Genomic DNA, 17,800 nt, shown 5'->3' with positions numbered 1-17,800 from the left:
GGATCTGAAAGGCGGAGCTCCGAGTCGGGTGTGTTTCTCGGGGCCGGAAGGTGTCAACGGGGCGGCGCCCTGCCCCTTCCCTGGGTCTGAGCCTGGGCCTCGGGGCTGAGCGCCTGGAAACCCCCAGTGAACATCTCTTGATCTCTTGTAATAGCTCCGAGAAAAACAAAACAGCTAACAAGAGGCGTGTTGTCCGTAATCTGATAAAGTCAAGAGACTGGTCACTTTGGAAGTCTGTCAGAGTATAAAGTTAGTTCCTTATTAGTGACTATCAGCTACAAACATCTCTCCTTAGTCGCGGCCTCCCCACACCACGGGGGGCGGTTTGTGTCAATAACATCCAAATGGACTGTTGTAGCTGAGCCTCGGGCACCGGGGACCACTTTGAGCTTAGAAACCATGATGACCTTCCACCTCTTCCTTCGCCTCACCAGATGGATACAGACAGATAAAAGTTTCAAGAAGGTCACATCTGCTCAAAGCTTTGCCACTCAGGGGTGTCCCACCCCTGTTTTTCATCATATACTACTCTCTTAAAATCTTTGTGACATAATTAGTGTCTTTTTGCCCTTGCTAGAATGTAATCTTCTGAGGTAAGACCAGTTAGTCATTCAACTGTCCCTACTCACAGTACTTTGCAAGTCACTGGCTCAGCTGTGTTTTGGTGAAGTGAATAATGAGTGAACTTCCTGCGGTGACGAGTCGGAAGCTAAAATGATGTGAATCTGGATATTTAAAGAAACAAGCCATGCGTGGTGGCTCATTCCTGTCATCCTAGCTACTCAGGAGGCTGAGATCTTAGAATCAAGGTTCAAAACCAGCCCGGGCACAAAAGGGCCTGAGACTCTTACCTCCAATTAACCTCTAGAAAACGGGAAGTGGGGCTTGGCTTAAGGGTAGGGCGGTAGCCTTGAGCTGAAGAGCTCAGGACAAAGCCCAGGCCCAGAAGTAGGGCAGTAGCTCAGGGTCGGTGTCCAGGCCAAGTTCAAGCCTCATGACCCCCCCTCCCCCTAAGAAAAAGAAACAGGCTATAGAATGTCCTAGAGATGAAACAGAAAAGTTAGGTAAAATAGCAATATTGTTACTGACATCTTGTCTGCTTTGAAAGAAATAACCTACCCATGTGAGAATGCTCCAGATTTCTAACTCTGTCCTCAATCAAATTGAGTTCTTTGCTTATTCTTTTTTTTTTTCTCCCCTTTAGCCACCTCCCCCAGAACTTCTTTGCTTATTCTATATCTCAAGGATTCAGATCTCATTATTCAGTCACCAAGCAAACCTCCGGTATCCTACTTATCTATTTCCAGTCACTTCCTCAGCTCACATCTTGTCTTCTCAGCTCATACCCTGGTGGATCCAGAACCCTCCCCTATCCCCCCCCTTTTTTTTTTTGCCAGTCTTGGGGCTTGAATTCAGGACCTGGGCACTGTCCTTGGGCGTTTTTCTCAAGAATAGCACTCTACCACCTGAGCCCTAGCACCACTTCCAGTTTTTCTATGAATGTGGTACTGGGGAATTGAAGCTGGGTCTTTGTGTATGCTAGGCAAGCACTCTACCACTAGGCCAAACTCCTGGCCCACCATCCCTTTTTTGTTCTGCAGCCTCCAGATGGAAGTTTAGGTCTTCCATCCCTTATTCCAGACCTTGTCTGCTACTGGCTGCCTGAACAGGCTTTCTAAAACACAGATCAACTGTCCCAATTGCCTTCTTATATTCTCTCAAAGCCCTTTTATCTTTGGGATAAAAGCCAAATCACTTTTTAGTTTGTCATATCAGTTCCATAATAACCAGGCCCTGTCCTCTTTCATCATTCCCAGCACTTTCATCATTCCTTTGTGCCCCAGCCAGAAACTAACTCTTATTTGCTAGGGTGTACATTATTCTCTTAACTCCATTGTAGTTTTAACTCCATTGTTTTCACTGGTAGGAATGAGTGTCTCCTTGCCATTAATTTTCCCTCAGTTCAAATTCTACTTTTAATGAGAAGCTGCCTGCTGTCTGATGCATCCTCCTTCACATCTTTAAAAGCACTGAGCATAGAGGCTCTTTGTAATATTTAATGAGTTCAAATATCAGCTTCCTACTTTTAAGGAATCAGTTACATCTGTATACCATGATTTGGTTCCCATTACTAAATTCAGTCTTGGTCTTGTCAGATTCCTTTAATTTGAAATTCTTCTCGATATCAAAAATGCTACCATTCTGTTTTCCTCCTTCCTATCTTCTTCTATCTCTAGTTGTCCCTTTGACAGTCATCTTTTTGGTTTTCAATGCTACTACATATTTGTTTAAATATGTATTGTAGAGTCATATTGTTCTAAAGATACACAATTAAAAATTTCCAGGTGTTCCCATGAACAGCCACATTTTAGAATTAAGTTGTTTCTGCTCAATCCTATGTGCCAAGAATTGCTTAATATCTGAGGCCCTCTACTCCTCTCAAACATGCCAGCAATCCTTGAGGACTGAGTTGCCATCTAAAGGGAGACTACTCTTAGGTTTGCAGTTCTTAGCTGGTTATTTCTCTAAAACTACAAACAAAACTTAGAACTTCCCACCCAGAAAGTGTTTCCTACTTCAGTTATGTCACAAATCACCCATCAGTTGTTCAAACTAAAATCCCAAGAATTGCCTGCCTTCACCCACCTTCATGTCATAACATTATTTCAGTCCCTGATATCTCTCTTTTGGATTTGTACATTGGTTTTACAAGTTGCCATATCTCCAGCCTTGCTCTATCCCAGGTCTCCACAGTTACACTTTTGTCAGAACTATCCCTGCTTCCTCCTCCTTCAGTATCTAGACATGTATGCTTTTCTCCCAATGTTATCCTCTTTGCAGTCTCATTAACTTCCACTCATTCTATCTTGAGCCTTCTTTGTTCTGGTCCAGTTCCATGTTGATGTCAGTTTCAATCACCTGTTGCTTGCATTTTATTTACTAATTCCCAAGGGTAGAGATAAGAAAAGGCAAAAGGATGATTCTAATTACTTGTTCTTAGTGAGCCCCATCTAGTAGGGAAGGAGAGACATTCTATTTGTCTTCTTAGCTGGACATGAACTGCCTGTGGGCAGTTACTAGAGTTATAGAGATTGAGCCTCAGAGCATCAATTGATTCAAGCAAGAGGAATGTGAAAAGTATTCTGGAAGACACCACACGAGGGGGAAAAGCCTTTGAGCTGGAGTAAAACCTGCTCCTGGAAGCACTTCATGAAGCTCATTGTATGTGTAAATCCAGTGTTTCCATAGGCACTGGTATAGACAGATTAACTGATGACCCATATTTGGCTAGCTTGCATGTTGAGACAGAGCCTAAGCCTCCCCAAATTCCCTCCCTAGTTATTCCTGAAAACTTGCAAGGTGTGTCTCACCTCTGATACTGTGTTAGTCTTTTCATAAACTTCTTCAGCCTCCTTTCTGGTACTTGCAGCTCTTGTGTCTCTCACCAATGCCTTTGGCTTTCCTTTGGGAAGCTGATGACATGACTGAGTACACTGGTTAAGCAGCCTGGAATCTTGAGCCCAGTTAAGACTTAGGAATTATGACTGAATAGCATACTTGTTAAGCTACCACATATCATTTGAGACACAAACTGCTTCGTTTATTATTTCTTAGAAATCTCTGGAAACATAGTAGATATTTGGGATCATGTTGCTACTGGATAGAAGGCTGTGCATCTTTTCTTGATAATGTGTATAAACTATGCAAGCCACCGCTCATTATATAAAATGTGGCTCTTATACTGAATATGAGATTCCTTGTTGATGGGAAGAGACCTTAAGGGTAGAATCAACATCCTCAAATTCACCCACTCAAGCCACTGAAAGGGACAGTATGGCATTCATTACATATTCTGAGCTTTAAGGATGTGAAGCCAAAGTTAATCAAACCCACTGCAGTGAGAAACTGATGGAATTTCTTAGAGGTCAATCACAGTCTTCTCAGGATTGTGAGAGCAGTGTTCATTCCCGAGGCACTTCTCTGAGGAATCTTCCCAAATTAGACTGTTTTCTCCATTAGAGACTCATGTATGTGAGGTAGAGACCATGAGTTATAGACTCATTTGAGCACTTTCTTTTCAGTTTTCAAAACACTGCAGGCCCTTGGTGCTGTCCACTGAATGCCTCATTATTTAAAGAATTATTAATATTTAGAGAGTCAGTGGGTCTTTATTGATTTAGTTGTTTGCTTATGTCTCATCTGATAGATGCACAAAAATATTTAAAAGTAAGAGAGAGCCTGGTGGGATGCCTTGGCTCACACCTATAATCCTAGCTACTCAGGAGGCTGAGATCTGAGGATCACAGTTCAAAGCCAGCCCAGGCACAAAAGACCATGCGCCTCTTATCTCCAATTAATCACTAGAAAGCAGGAAGTGAGTCTGTGGCTCCAGGGACAGGGCAGTGGTCTAGAGCTGAAAACCTCAGGGACAGAACCCAGGCCTAGGGGTAAGGCAGTAGCCTTGAACTGAAGAGCTCAGGGACAGCGCCCAGGCCCTGAGTTCAAGCCCCATAACCTAAAAAGCAAAAGAGAATGGTTGAAGATAGGCATGGGCCTAACATTATCAAGGCAGCCTAAATACCATTTCCTTGATCTTTAAAAGCACAAATCAAGCTAATAAACCATAAAATATATGCTACTCTTTACCTTGGCAAACACTTTCCACAATTCCGAAGGTCAGAGTTGAATTTTAAATGCTCAGATTCCTTGGAGTTCCGCACTAGATATGGTGAGAGTAATTCCTACCTTCACCTTTTTCTCCTTAGGCCATCATGAGGCATCATGTGTGCACCTGTATGGAAATGTAACATACACATCCAAGCTTCATCCATCCATCCTCTCCTGCAGCCCCATAAGCAGCCTCTTGCTGACCACTCCTCAGGACTCTAGACAGACACACTGAACCCAGGGACAATGTCCTCAGAGGTGCCAAAGATGACACAGGGACATTTGAGCAGGAGATATTGAGATGCTTAAAACATGTCCTCAAAGTGTGAGCTATACACCTGGGAAGGCACCATTCCTTGTTTCCAGATTCAAGCTCAGTGCAAAAGAACAAAGACAGAGGGGTAGTCTCTTGCCCAGGCCAGGGAACAACTTTTAGACTGTGCTTTGTGCCTTGAAGAGGTGCCAAGTGACCTCGAGTGAGGGACAATAAGTGCGTGTATCCCTTACAAATGGGCTGGGAAAAGGAAAGGCAGGCCCAGGAAAAGGTCCATTTTCAGTGGAAATGGCAAAAACTTGATGAGATCTCCAGCTCTTAGACCAGATTGTTTTTTCCCCCAGGGCCCAGAGGAGGGACTACTCAGAATCACCTTCTAAGTAGAAGAAAGGTGTCATTTTCTCATAGCAAGGCCTGGAAACGTTTTTGGTAAGAGTACCATGAAGAAAAGCTCAGAGGGGACCCATAAGATATTTTCTGGCAGGGTACTGGGAAAGGTGGATGCCACTCAACTTTAGAACAGCCTTTGTAATAACTACAGTATGAATGGCAACACCTGGAGTTAGGCACTGTGTCTCTTGCACAGACACGTCTGGCATACTCAAGCTCAGAAAATCATTCAGAATTTTGGTTTAAAAAAAGTATTCCTTCTTTGCAAAGTCAGAATGAGGGAAAATAGTTTTACGGACCATTTTGCTGACTGGAATTACTTCTTACTCCATGACTGTTAAGTAAACATCAACGTAGTCCTACAAGTGTATCCCAAAAAGGCTGATGAAAGACTTCCCAAATAGTGGGGTTCTTAGCTCTCATTGTAAAAAGTAGGATCATGCTCCCAGGGTGGCATTTTCTTTGTTCTTGCTCCCCGTCCCTGTGGATCTCCTTCTAGGCACTGGTGCTTCTTTTCTCTCTCCCACTCATTACTTAAAGTCAAGCATTATTTTAACACCTACTTCATGCATACCTTAGAGAAAGAAAACAATTATAATTACCGTCATTCTCTCATTTCTGATATTCTCTGTCTCTTTTACTCTCCCCTACCCTCAAATTTGCTAATCCCAGCGGTGACAACAGTTGCCTTCTTAAGCTGTCAGTTTGCCTCTATCCTCCCCATCATTTGGCTAACTCTGTGGTTTTGTTGTTGTGTTTGTTTTCACTGACACAGGACACTTTGTTTGTGTCAGCTGTACTAACATATTGAGACAGTACAAGAGAAGATCAACCCAAAAGCTTTGGGGATAGTTGGCTATGGAATTAGGCAATATGGAGACTCAGATGTTCATTTTCTAAATTTGGGGGATAAAAAAAATTCCCCAAAGACTCTGAGAAACCAAGATTTCTTACTTGACCAAGTGGTTAACTTTTGTCCTGAAGTAGATGAGCCAACCAGTCTAGCTCTCAGAACACTCTCCAACTCCAGGCCAGCAGAGTACATAGCTGACAGAAAAATATCCATTGTGGGAAAAGGCTAAGGCAGGGCCATCAGCAATCTTCTTCCTGGGCATGACCCTGGAGAGAACACAGAAGTTAGTGAAACAAGAATTCCTAATCCCCTACCCTGCCCAAAAGGCCTGTCAGTTCTTTGGGAGAACAAGGAATAACATGCATTTAACTCATTTTTGTTTCTCTCCTTTTTTGTCATTTGTTTTGGGGACAGTCTTTTTAGCCTTGGCTTGCCTAGAATCACTATGAAACCCAGGCTGACCACCACTTTCTGAGGGATGAGATTATAGGCATACACCACAATGCCCAACTTTTAGAAAAGTGTTTCTATAAAGAGTCAAACTGTGTAGATATGATGTCTTATGTCTTATCTCTTCATCTTTTTTTTTAACTCTTTCCCTGAAATGCTTGGTGAATGGCTTATGACCAGATCCCGCTGTCTGTTTCTCCGTCCCAGTTCTCCCATGTCTCTTGGAAGACTGAGCCTCAGCTCCTGCCTGGGCTGTTTTGATCCTAATTCCTGGATTCATGTGGCTAGTGGCTCTGGACTCTTGCCTTAGCCCACATTCACTTTCATAGCTTCTTGAGTCTGTTGTGGAATCCTTTTTGCAATGTTCTATTTGGCTCCACACTAAGTACCTAAACTTCTCATAAGGACTGGAGACAAGTCAGTGTGAACCAAACAGTTTTTGGACTCAGCTCTAATATAAGAAGTGAGCGGAACAGTTTTTGGACTCAGCTCTAGTACTAGGAAGTATATATTTCCCTCACATGAAATGGTCCTGAGCAATATACAATTTTCATTCTTGCCTTCTGATTTCCATTTCTGCTTTTAAAGAGCTGGCTTTTAGACATCTCTTCTAGCAAACTGGCTCCATCCCTGAAACACTGCATTCTTCTTTTTCATGCTTCATTCTCTGCCTGCTACCTGAAAATATACCCAGCTGGAATCCTTCTTAACATCCCCGAGAACTTGTCAACACTACATAGACCTTTCTCTGAATTCCTGTCTCCCTGACAACCAGAACTATACAGCTAAGTTATACCTTATGCTCTTTTCTGAATGGCTCCTGTGTGTTTTTATGACTAGATTATGAGCTTCTTGTCTTATACTGACTAAGAGCACCTAATGGTAGGGTGACTGCTTTAAGGTTTGTCATTTTAGTGTATATGTAAGAGTTCTGATTTCATGAAACTCATCCTTAAATAATTTCTTGTTTTGTTTTATTTCCTTTTTTTAAAATCAGTCTTAGGGCTTGAACTCAGGACCTGGGCACTGTCCCCTGAGCTTCTTCTGCTCAAGACTTCTACAACTTGAGCCATAACACCACTTTCAGCTTTTTCTTTTTATGCAATACTGAGGATCGAACCCAGGATTTCAAGCATGCTAGGCAAGCACTCTACCACTAAGCCACATTCCTAGCCCTATAAGATCTTTTCATGTGCAACAATTGCTGATAAGTGATTGTATATTGCTATTTGTCAGGTCTGCTGAATTCTTCAACGCTACTTCATTTTTCTCCCTGCTGTGGCAAAATGGCTGTTTTGTTTTGTTTTGTTTTTTGCCAGTCCTGGGCTTGAGCTCAGGGCCTGAGCACTGTCCTTGGACTTTCTCAAGGCTAGAGCTCTACCACTTGAGCCTCAGAACCACTTCCGGCTTTTTTTCTATGTATGTGGTACCAAGGAATCGAACTCGGATCTTCGTGCATGCTAGGCAGACACTCTACCACTAGGCCAAACTCCCAGCCCTGGTTTGTTTTTTAATGAAAATGCTTAAGCATACCTGACCAAAAAATCAGTACCTCCTAATATTCAAAAAAGTTTTCATCTACGTTTCATGATGTCTCCTATGAGGTAGAGAATGCAAGTTTCATATTCACATTGCACCAGGTCTCTCATATCAGTCATGACTCTGCCATGTTTCTTCTGGGAACAGGTTTGATCACACTGCTCAGGCCATCAACCCTGCTGTTCCCTGTCCCAGGATTATGCTGTTCCCTCTGCAGGAAATCCACCAGGACCCATGTCAGAATTTCAGATACATATCCAAAGATATGCCTCTGTATCTGCTATGACCTTGACTTGGGTAGAATCTCTTGGCTATTTGCTTCTCTTTTCTTTTCCTGTTGCTAGTCTAATCTTTTACTGTTGTCATGACTGGGATGGGCTTGGCACTGGGTCAGCCAGTAATGGTAATGCGGAATCTACAAAGGCAGCGAGTCTCCTGGGCAGAGCAAGAACAAGATGGAAATTCTCTCAGCCATAGAGCCCAACCCTAAGAAAGCGTGTCAGAGAAAGCATCCCAGTTTCGCTTCTTGCCTCACATCATGTGCCTACGTGGTTATTCCCTTCTTACATAATGCCTGGAAGCCAGTGGTTAGCCTATGTCTCAGTGACATACAGTAGATGACTTCAAACCTGTGATGCTGAATGTAAGAGTGTCCCAGTTCACATACATTGCCCCAGTGGGGACTCAGATCACGTGCAGATTGACTGACATTATGTTCATGTGAATTTGTGTGATTATATTTTTGCTCCTGTTAATAGGTTAAAAACTATTTTGAGATAAAATAGCACTTTGTCCTTTAATGCCAAGCAGTACATTATTTTTTTTATTTCTAGCACTTCAGTTTACCATACACTTAGGATATATTTTCATTCTTCACTGTCAGTTCTTATATTTTATATACCCAAGAGAACCAATCCAATTTCCTCTCCAGCTGTACCTGTCTAAAATGAGGAGATGCTTCCTTGACAAACCATCTTCCAGATCTTCCCTCTGACCTTTTTTTCTCTCCTGCTGCCCTGACCAGATAGATAGACCAGGAGCTTTTATGTCCATTGACAACTAGGTAGGAATACCTGTAGCAATGGATAAAAGTGTATGAAATATGGGTTCTTATTTTCCTAGCCTCCTCTGGAAAGGGTCACCTTGAGTCAGCTCCAGTCCTCTACCAAAGGACCCAGTGGCCTTTGCTATCTCTATGTGACTTCCTCCTCCCTGGTTTTCAGAACAGCCCTGGGGAATTAAACTGTTTCTTTGGTCTTGTGACACTCAGCTCACACCCTTCCAAACCTTTATTTCATTAAACTCTCCATGAGTTTTCATAATTAGAATGTGCTATTGATTTTCTGCCAAAATTCTCTGAAATATTGGAATCCTTATTCATAAATAAGGATAGGCTGAAATGTCACATCATGTGGAGGTATAGACAACTTGACATAATCTCATCACAAAGGAGCACAATCAACCTAAATGAGATCAGAGATGAGAAATCCTTTGATTTCACTTCAGGCAGGTGCATCTCAAATATATTACTTATTTAATGCAAAAGTCCCATACTAGACAAGAAGTCTATGCCTTGTGGCTATAACTCCCATATTAAGACTGATTAAAATCTTAAATTTACAGAATAACTAGGAATGAAATAAGTATAGTCAATATTGCTTTGAAACACAGTATAAATCATACTTAGGATTTTGAGTCAAGGGCGCTCTTAAATGTTTTTTCCTCTTCTCCAAAAGAAGAAAATGTTTTTGTGCCACTCTTATAAGCAATTTCATTACTATGATGGCTCAAAACAGCTAGTAAGTTTGGTGATGCCATGGTTAAGCCTAGGATCCAAGTCTGTAAAAGTGCCTGGGTGTAATATGTCCTGAGCCTAGGCCACAGGACATGCCAGGGCCTGTGCCCAGCATGTCAGATGAATTACTACAGTCATCCACATATTGATCCTATTATAGGGCCTTGAGTCCCCATAATACAGGTGGAGACTGTTTCTCCTCACAGGTTCTCACAGCACAGGAGTTCTAAGGGCTCCCCAGTTCTATGATGTCCCTGTCAACCACAAAGTCAGTAGGTAGGCCCTTTCTTAGAAAGAGATATGTGGAGGGTATAACACATAACTTACTTCCCCAGTCACCTCCACTGACCCAGTTCACCAAGTGAACCCAGCCCTGCCCTGTGGTACCAAGAGTGACATGCATTCAACTCATATGGTACATCTCTCAGAGACCAGAATGTTACACCCATCAGAATATGTGCCTCTTCTTCTCACCTCTCTCAAGGTAATGTTTGTAATTCAAGGAACAAACCAGAAGTTAGATGCTAACATCCATCCTAAACAGAAGCTTCGGGGTGGCTTTGGGATTCTCATGTCCTCCATGATCACGATGTTCCACAGCAGCCTCTGTGCCTCACTTGAGTCTCCTGTCTCTCCCAGGCCGCTCTGCCCACCACAACCCGTCCAGCACCTGCATAATTCCAGCCAAATTTGAAACAGTTGCACAGGCACTTCCAACTACCCAATCGTTTCATAACCTGACTCCGTATTTAACAACACTGAAATTTAAATTTCAGTCAGTTATTGATGTGCTAGAATTCTTTACAATGAATCAGACAGTTTTATATGCTATCTCAAGGAAAGGCAAAGATAAAAGTTTCAGCCACCCCACAGTTCCTTTGCTTAAAGTGGTGACAGTTGGTAGAGACCTACAGTGCTTTCTACAGGTTCATTTCCCGCCCTGGGTTCCTGGCCCCAGGCGTGGGAACAACTTGTTCAGTCCTCTTAAGTAGGCAGCTCCTCCAGGCGAGAGCTTCCAACTAAGGGACTCTTGCTGTGCTCTTAGAGTGCTTAGACTCTGCTCTCAGGAAAGCTGAGAGCCAGTTCTCAGCTCATCAAAGGACAGTTACTGCACAGGGAAAGTAATCCTGTTCTTAGACTCCGTAAGAAAAGAGAACACATTTCTGTACTCTTAACCATGAGCCAGATACAGCTGAGAGTGCATGTCTGAGGTGTGGGATGGACAGGCATTTAGTCCTTGATGACCCTCCTTGACCCAAGACTAATATAACATACACATGCACACAAAAACACTCATAATGTACGCACATATACATGTACACACAGACTATATACCTATATACACATGGCACATATTCATTCATGTGCTCACACTACACCTGTAGAAACACAGGCAAATGCTCTCATACATCTGTACACATAAACACACATATTTCACTATTCACAGTATCTCTCTGTTTTCCAGGCACCAGTTCTGATTTAATTCTTCCTACTTGTCTCCCTTTGATTAGAACTTTGGGGTGTAGAAGCTAGTGTCTACAGAAGCAGTTTATCCCTACCATATCAAGTTGCTAATAAGTAAATAACTTCTAGTTTAAGAAGCACAGGAGGGCCGGGAGTTTGGCCGAGTGGTTAAAGTGCTTGCCTAGCATGCATGAAGACCGGGGTTCAATTCCTCGGTACCACATACATAGAAAAAAGCCGGAAGTGGTGCTGAGGCTCAAATGGTAGAGCTCTAGCCTTGAGAAAGTCCAAGGACAGTGCTCAGGCCCTGAGCTCAAGCCCAGGACGGGCAAAAAAAAAAAAAAAAAAAAAAAGAAGCACAGGAATGATAAGGTACGATGGTACAGGCCTCTAATCATAGCACTTAAGATATGGAGGCTGGTAGATCCTAAGTTCAAGGCCAGCCTGGGTTACATATTGGTCTTCAATGATGAGAGTAACTACAATGATGTACAAAGACTCAGGTTCTGCCCCCAGCACACAATAAATAGATAAATAAGCAGAATGGTCATGATTGAGGACATGCCAGTCGGTAGTTGAGGTGAATGTGTTTGCAAGGATCAGATCTTTTTCTTCTCTCAGAATAGATACTGATGCTAGGCAAAATACTTTCTGATTTCTGGTATTTTTCTTTTGATCTTTGTAAATTTTCTTGTGTTTGTCCAAGTCTCCACTACAGCAGGTGGTAGATGCTAAGTTTTACTGAAAGCCTGGAAGAATGACTAGATAAACAAATACATTGACTAAAGGCACTGACTGTGGATAATGGTAAAAGTGAATGTAAAAATAGATGTTTGAAATAATGGATACAAAGATGTAAGGACTGAAACAATTTGGCAAATTGCTAATTTTGTCTCCTGGTTTTTTTTCCTCTCTAAGTATGTCTTTTTTTTTTTAAGAAAAAAAGCCACTTTTTACTTTTTTTCAGCACAAAACAGATGAAGCCTTAATTTAAATTGATTACAAACTCCCCAGCCCAATCTTCCTGGCTTCTGGAAGACACAAACTTTCCCCCAGGGTGTTCTACTACCTCTTATGTGTAAGTACTGGGGAGAGTGAGATCTCCTCAAATAGTTGCTTTAGGTCCTGTTATTTTTAGCCACCTTTATGTCAAAGATGCCTCAGAGCAGCAATCTGTGCCAAGGTAACCTTTGGCCTAGTGTAGATTTCTTTGGTTTCTAAGCAGAACAGCGTGTGTGTGTGCATCTCTGCTACCTTCCTTCGTGATTGCATCCTAGAGCATCTCCCAAAAAGTTGGTGAAGAGATGGCTGGTCTGGGCCTATGCCCCCAGCTCCATGTTCAGATAATGAGAGGTAAATTTCAAGTGGGAAGGGAGGTGGCCATTCCTTTACGGTATGGGGTGGCGGCAGGAAAGCCAGAGACTATCCTGCCCCTGGAGCATGCTGCCAAGCCCTGTACAGACAAGAGGGGAATGACATTTTAAATGAAATGCCACCAACGGCTTAAAAGTCTAAAAGTAAAGGTTAACTGAAGATGTTGAGGAGTCAAGAATGGAAATTCAACTAAATATGTTTGAAAGCAAGAAAGGAGGTAAAAATAAAGGGATTCCTTTTTCTGTGCTCCATATAGAACAATTCTCTTCCGCCTCAGGAGACTGCTTAGTCAAGGGATAAGCCTTCTCCCTTCAGGCTAATTCAAAACTAGCTGAGTCTGACCTATAAAGAGACCTTTTTTTAAAAAAAATTATTTATTTATGCCAGTTGTGGTGGGGCTTGCACTTAGGGCCTGGGCTCTGTCCCTGAGCCTCTCTGTGCTTAAGGCTAGCACTCTACCACTTGAGCCACAGAACCACTACCGGCTTTTTCTGTTTATATGGTACTGAGGAATCAGACTCAGGGCTTCACACATGCTAGGCAAGCACTCTACCACTAAGCCATATTCCCAGCCAACCAAAGACTTTTGAAGGATAACCCCAGATAGGAATGAAGGATAGCTCTAGTTCAGATAACAGGGAAGAAAAATGCAGATTATTATCCCTTCACATTCGTCCAGACATACCAGTGAAAAGTAAAAAGCCAGAGGTTAGAGCAGTAAGTGGCAGTGCCCTAGAGTTGCTTTTTTTTTTTAAAGCCCTTGCTTGAAGAGAGTTATAATGCTTCTTCAGCTCACATACATCCTCAATGGTCAGACCAGCCAGACTTTGTAAAAATAGAACTAGTTGTTTGGGCCTACCAGCATTAAAAAAAAAATCCTGAGTTCTCCTTTTTTTAAAAAAAATAAAGCTGGTTCTAGAAAGCAGAAGTGGCATGGAGTGAGTCAAACACAGTTGTGTGGATTTTGATGAAAATGAAACTAAGAACTCTACAATTACTCTGGCTGCATTCAGATTATCACCAGATATTGCCATTGTCTGTGGAGGACTTTATGGAGTCTCTTTGTCATTCTAAGGATACGTTTAGAGAAGTCTTGCTGTGTAACTCTCTTTGAGGCTTTGAAAATCAGTATTTTACTAATTTTAAATATATGTGGCTTACAAACAAGTTTTGTTCCAAAAGTAAATTTGCATGGTGGTTAGTTGGCATTCAGTATTCAGTTTCACATAAAAACCATGTTAAAATGAATCTGTTATGCATGTGAAATCACCCTAGTATAAAGCAATACTATTATATGATAAGGAAGCCAATTATATATATGTATGTATATATATATGAATGTACATATACCTCTACATATACATCAAGTAAGAGTATATATATTCAACAATAGCCATCCAATTACTTTAACATTTTCTCCTAATGCTTGCCATTTTCTGCATCTAGAAGGCTTATGCTGGACATAAAGCAAATATAACAAGACAGGATGTGGAACATTTTGATGGAATTCCTGGCAAGTGAAGGCCACCCACGTCTCCCCTCCTGGACTTCCCAGAGCCACCTCCAGCCTCTTCCACCGCCTCTGTGTACTGCCCACTTCCTGGCTACACTCCACACTTAACCTACTCGTCTTATGTTTTTCCTCCAATTCCAGCATGGATGCTAGACACACACAAATTATTAAGGTTCAGGGAAAAGACAGGTTGATAATTTCATTCCTTCTTCTTTTGCCAGTCCTGGGGGTTGAACTCAGGATCAGGGCCCTGCTCCCAAGCTTCTCTGTGTTCAAAGCTGGTGCTCTACCACTTGAGCCACAGCACAACTTCTAGCTTTTATGAGTAATTTATTGGGGATAATTTCACAGACTTTCCTGCACTGGATGGCTTTGAACTGAGATTCCCAGGCTCTCAGCCTCCTGAGTAGCTAAAATTACAGGTGTGAATCACCAGTACCTGGCTGATACCTTCACTTTTTTGGGGGGGGGGATGGGTCATGGGGCTTGAACTCTGGCCTGGGCACTGTCTCTGAGCTTTTCAGCTCAAGGCTACTGCCCTACCCTTGAGCCATAGCCCCACTTCCCATTTTCTAGTGATTAACTGGAGATAGGAGTCTCCCTCAGCAGCTTTGTATTGCCTTGGCTGGCTTTGAATTGTGATCCTCAGATCTCAGCCTCCTGAGCAGCTAGGACTACAGGTGTGAGCCACCGCACCTGGCCATCAAATGCATTTCTACTTCTTGGTACTTCCTTAAGCTGGAATGTCACTTTACCTGCATCAATCTCTATTCTGTCTCTCTTGCTCAGCTCAAGTCTGCCTTCCTCTGATTGTTTCCTGACACTGCCTGGTGCTGTTTGTTTTGTTTTAAATCTATATCCTTACTATCCCAAAGAGACCTATGGTAGATAGTTTGCAAAGCAGTTACAGTAATTTCTTCTATCACGTTGCTTGGCTTGCATGTGAATAGGAATTGGTTTAGCCAATAGAACTTTAGAGAACTGTTTACATGGAAAAAATCATGCAAAGAGCCAGGATGTGAAAGCAACAAAGATTAGAGATGGATCATCTCAGTTGAGTGACCAAAGATGAACTGTCCTGTTTCAAGCAGTTGGTCAAATACTATATGTGAAAATTAAGTAGTCCTCAATTACTCAACTGGACTAAGCTGGCTTAGATCATGGAAGCCATTCTAGCCAGCCAGGGAACTGTGAACAAAACAATAAATGCTTATTTTTACAGCAAGTTTTTTGAAGGACTGTTGTTTTGCAAGTGCTGAGCTATGGCTCATCTTACCTGAATTCTCAAGATCAAGATTTGCAGAGAGTACAAGATCCTCAAAGAGGATCAAACTGAGGTTTGAATGCTAAGCTTAGCCTTCAGAGAGAAAAGCAGTCTGAAAAAATACCTGGAAGGCATTATAATATTTAAAATCTATATGGATCCAGGGGCCGGGAGTTAGTCTAGTGGTAGAGGGCTTGCCTAGCATGCACGAAGACCAGGGTTCGATTCCTCAGTACCATATACATAGAAAAAAGCTGGAAGTGGTGCTGTGGCTCAGGTGGTAGAGCCCTAGCCTTGAGAAAAGTCCAAGGACAGTGCTCAGGCCCTGAGTTTAAGCCCAAGACTGGCAATATATCTATATCTATATCTATATCTATATCTATCTATCTATCTATCTATCTATCTATCTATCTATCTATCTACATGGGTCCAACGGAGTGATATTCCCAGTACACAGGAATATATCTGAACTGTGACACTTGTATCTGCAATTTCCTTATCTTAACACAATCAGTTAGCTACCATGGATCAGGCATCACATGTTTTATTCAGCTGATGAACAGCAGGAAGGGATTACCTTGGAAAGAGATACTACCTGAGGCAGTGAACTCACCAACACTTTCTCATTCCTTCATCCACTCAGCAAATGTTTACTTAACTCCTGCCATGTGCCAGCTGTGCTGGTAACCAGACATGAGGAGATGAGCAAGCCCTGACCTGGTGCTCAAGAGGCTTCAGGCCTAGGGAGGAAACAAGGCAGTAGTACATATTTGTGTACCCTGGACTTAAGCTCAACAACGAGATGAGTTAGCTGCACAGCATCTTGTTGCTGAGACACATCTCTTAGGGTTCACTTTCCCTAGGAAAAACAAACCCAAAAACAGATCATGCTATCTTTGGGCTTCTTTAACTTGTGGAATTTATAAATGTTTTCCTAAGGCTATAAATTCATGTTTTCTTAACCAGATTAAACTTTTCATTAAGAAGACCAGCAAAAATAAATGGTCTTCTGTGGTATATCACCTAACTCCTCCAAAGGAGTGATATAGGAAGTATATGAAGTTTGTAACTCTATGAAGGGGTTAGATGCAAATAAGTTTGGGGTACCACATACTCTGATGACATTCACACCTCAAATGGGACACAAGAACAAAGAACAATGACACATGGTGTTCTCAATAGCCTTAATGGTGACCTACCTGGCTGCTGAGAGCCTGACTTTGGCTCGCAGATGGATTATAATAACAGTTGCAGGCATTGAGTGCTTACCATATGCTAATAGTTTTACACATCTTTTTTAATCCTCTCAGTAACCCCAAGAGACAGGCATTATGATTATTTCCTTTTTTTTAAATAGGAAACTAAAGCCCTAAGAAATAATTTGCCCAAGGTCACATAGCTAGTAAGTAAGCAAGCAAATCTGCTACTCTTAAGCCGAGTATTTTGGTCTACAGCTTGTATGACTTCAGATCTAGTCTGCCAACAGTTAGGAGACTCTGCCTTACTTTTCTTCCAACTCAGTCCAGAACATCCTCAATGCAACAGTTCTTTTTGTTGTTCTTTTTTGGGGAGGGTAGGGGAAGTTGAACTCTGTCTGGGCCTGAGCACTGTCCCTGAGTTATTTCACTCAAGGCTAGTTAGTGCTCTACCATTTTGAATCATAGCTCCACTTTCAGTTTCCTGGTGCTCAATTATAGTTCAGAATGTCTTGGATTTTTCCACCCAGGCTGGCTTTGAACTGTAAACCTCAGATCTCACCCTCTCCGGTAGCTGGAATTACAGGCATGAGCCACCAGGACCTGGCTCCAACAGTTCTTTGAAGGGTTAAGTGAGCTTATGCTATTTTGTAAGACTGGAAATGCTTTGCTTTGGTTTGAACATGATTTGTTCCCTTAGGGTTTAGGTATTGGGAGGTTGATCCACAATGTAGGGATGTTAAAATAAGAAGCTTAGCGGGAGGTCATTTGGTATGACAACCTCAGAATTAATATAATTTTCAAGAGACTCAAGTTAGTTCTCATGAGAGGGCTGTTATAAAACAGCAGGACTGGATGTTTCTCTGGCTTCCTATTTCTCCATAATATCTTTCTCCATGTGCTACCACGATAAGGCCATCCATAAAGGGTAGATTCAGCAGAAGCAGAAGGAATAGACTCCTAGCTCTTGAACTTCTAGCTCCTAAAACCGTGTGCAAAATAAACCTCTTTTCTTTATAT

Source organism: Megascapheus bottae, chromosome 19 (genome assembly GCF_031878675.1).
Source record: "Megascapheus bottae isolate mThoBot1 chromosome 19, mThoBot2.hap1, whole genome shotgun sequence".
Taxonomy (NCBI): domain Eukaryota; kingdom Metazoa; phylum Chordata; class Mammalia; order Rodentia; family Geomyidae; genus Megascapheus; species Megascapheus bottae.
Note: the sequence above shows the minus strand (reverse complement) of the source record.